Below are 3,503 nucleotides of genomic sequence, written 5' to 3'. Positions count from 1 at the left end.
GATGATGATGTCTATTTTCAAACAAGCAAACATGTCCTTAAATACACAAGTTGAATTGTCAGGCTGCGCTGGAAATCCAGCAGGGGGAGCAGTTCCTCCATTCCAGCATCACCACTACCTGCCAAATAACACACATACATAGAGCAACACTATTCTCAATTCTTAAAATGACCATACCCAGGGGATTAGATCTAATCGCCTTCAAGTGTGGCAGACAATTATAAACAGGACACCCACTGAATTGTAGTAATTCCTCAGTGAGAGACGCCACAATGAGATTCACCTGCAGTCACAATGGATGGCAGCTGGAAAGGCCCAGTCAGGCGTGAAAACAGCTGTGTGTGTATGAGAGTGGCCCTTTGTTCCTTGAGCCCATTGGGGAACAGTAAGTGTCAGAGCTTTTATTTTTGCTGCAAAGACTTGAGATTATATTTGTGTGACACAGAGGACTGAGCGTGGAGACGGAGGAGGAGGAGGAGGAGGAGGCTGGATTTCCGTCTGAAAGAGCAAAGCCACCTCATTTCCCCTGGGGATTTTTTTTCCCCCAGCCTCGCCGACCGACTGCCCCGCCACTGTGATGAACCCTTAAATCAGCATCCTTCTCTAGGGTCGCAGATTAAATCTGAGCAAATTCTATCATAGAGTGACGTACTGCCGGCTAAAATTAAAACAATGGCCTGAAATAAATGAACAATAGAATAAAAGACCCGTGACGATACGTATTCATGCGAGTACAAAGGCCACAGAGATATGTAGACATATACCATCCCCCAGCCTGACAGACCGTCACACCACGATGAATAAAGGTTGATATGGTGGGCTGATATGTGGACCAATGAATTTCTACTGCAGGCACCACTAGATTATTAAAAAAAACTAAAGTACTCATTACATAATGTCCAAATGGGGTGGGAGGAAAACAAGGAGGCTGATGAGTCTGAAGGCATTTGCCTGGTTTCCCTTTAATAATGGTATTGGACTGGATTTATCTGCCACTGTTTGTCTGTCTGCTGATGGATCACAAACAGTCAGGATGGATACAAGACAGCATGGGCTCATAATAGATTTGGAATGCAGAAGCAACACATTCTCCTTCAGTCAAATAAAAATGTGAGCAATAGAACACACATTGGTAGATTGAAACATGTAGTCATTTTGCTGTGGCAGCCTTACTTGGTCTGGTATGACCAGCGGCAGCTACTTAAAACCGTAGACTGTTTATAATAATTGTCGTATATTCTGGAAAGTGAAGCCAAACCAAGACCGGTATTCTATCAAATGACCAGTAGGGGGCGATTCTACAGGTTACAAATAAGTCCCTTTCTATTGAAGTCTATTAGAAGATGACCTTACTTCACAAATTAACATTTTCATACTGCGTTTATGGTCTCAATCTCTAGTGTTAAGCCTTCTTCAATACAGCATGATGTTCATTTAGTAAATTACGGTCTCACTTAGAGTCCAACTGATGATAAAGCACGGCATGGATACTTCACAAACCAATAGGGGATGACAGGTAGGTTGTCACTTGCTTATATGAGATCAAAGTAATTAGAAAATAAACACACCATACCTGATAAGGAGACTTGTTTGTTGATTCCTTCTTGTGGGCCCACTCATTCTCAGGTCGCCAAAAGATGATGATTGACATTAACATTTAAACGGCTAAAGTGTTAGCAAATAATATTTATCAGACATACAACAATAAAAGCATTCATTTAGAGACCTCTTGTGGCCAACCTGATGAATGCGGGTGCGACATTCACATTCATTTATTTATATTTTTGATCTTGACTATATCTGAGAAAATTTCAGCCTCATTAGCTGCTAAATGCTCATCTCATCGACTGTATATGAAGACAGACAACATGTCTCCACTTCTTCCCACTCATCAGAAATGAAGCCAAAATATCCCAGACAGGAACGCTGCCATCTTACGCATCATACGCGAGTCATACACAAGTCAGTCACAGACGTCAATCATGATGTTTTCTATTTAAACACAAATATTTGATCAAGAATATACATCTGACCTATTAGTTTGGTTTTACGGAGGCAGGGTTTATAACCCATACTGCAGCCAGCTACCAGTGGCTGATTGGGTGCTTTGGCGGCTTTTCTGGAGCGCTATCTAGTCATCCATCTTTAAACACAGTCCCAACTAGTTCACCAACTAGTTGGTAAGTTTGTTTGCTGTTTGATACTCATTAATGTCCATACATTTCCTTTTTATTTTTTCTTCTAACAATCTGTAACTGTGTAGGCCACACTGACCATTGGAACCATAAGAAAATATTTACTAGTGCAGGTTTAAATCAACTGGTTTAAGAGTTGAAAAAAAGAGTTGATCAGCAAACTTTAGAGGCTCGCTCTAAAGCTCTTCAGTGACACTAAAATATTCCTTTTGGGTGGTGTACTTGAGACAGGCGTACTATTTGATCATGTGTAGAAGATGAGGACACAGCACACATTGTGGAAATTTTCAGTTGGATTTTATATATCAATATATAGAGATATTCAAAAGCATCCATTACAGAAAATGAAAAAGTGAAAGCAGTTTGGTCTTATTCCAGTTTATCTTTGCCTTTACAGTGATCCCTGTCCTCCCCCCCCAAAAAAAAACCATAACGAGGGAACATTTTAAAAGTAAACAAAGGCACAAACAACCAAAAACCAAATCATGTCATTAACACTGAGGTCGGGGAGCGTTGCAAGGATGTGAGAGGGGACACGGTGTGTTAACAGAAAGATGGAGGTCAAACGATGCACGGCAAGAAAACAACACAAATCACTTTGGTGGGTAATTCAAAGTTTGTACAATCAGGGAATGCAGAGCTTTATACAAATAAATTAATATACCTGTCGACACTTTATCTAAAATCTTATGTACAGCTTTTCTTTTACATAATCCTATAATACATTATCAAAAACCTTATGAAAGCATATTTACAACTCAATGAATCAAAAAGCACCCTCAGAGCTTCTCCAGTCTCACAGACACAAGCACACACACCCACACCCACACACACTCACTCGCACACGCACACACACACACACCTTCATACACTATTTTCCTCCATGCAATGCACAGAAGGCATTCTAAGAGGGCTGTGCAACAAAGAGCATACAAAACAGTTTCAAATATGGCTGTGGGATGAACGTTAGCACTCACATGCATAATAATGAATACACACACACACACACACACACACACACACACACACACACACACCAGAGTTTTAAAGTTGTAAGAATGGAGTAACAGCGTGAATGACAGGTATAAACCAGCACGGAACACACTCACTGACAGGACAAGTCGGCCTCATACTCATTACATCAGAGTGGGATTCGTGTTTTTGTGTGGTTACATCACATGACAGGTCACTCTCATCATGCAGCCACCAGCTGGGCTCTCCCACATTGCACTATCCCCAACTGTCTGCTTGGATATCGGCCACCTCAGGAGGAGGCGTGCGGGCACGGAATCTCACACGCTTTTTTTT

Source organism: Pleuronectes platessa, chromosome 13 (assembly GCF_947347685.1).
Source record: "Pleuronectes platessa chromosome 13, fPlePla1.1, whole genome shotgun sequence".
In the NCBI taxonomy this organism is placed as follows: Eukaryota; Metazoa; Chordata; class Actinopteri; order Pleuronectiformes; family Pleuronectidae; genus Pleuronectes; species Pleuronectes platessa.
Note: the sequence above shows the minus strand (reverse complement) of the source record.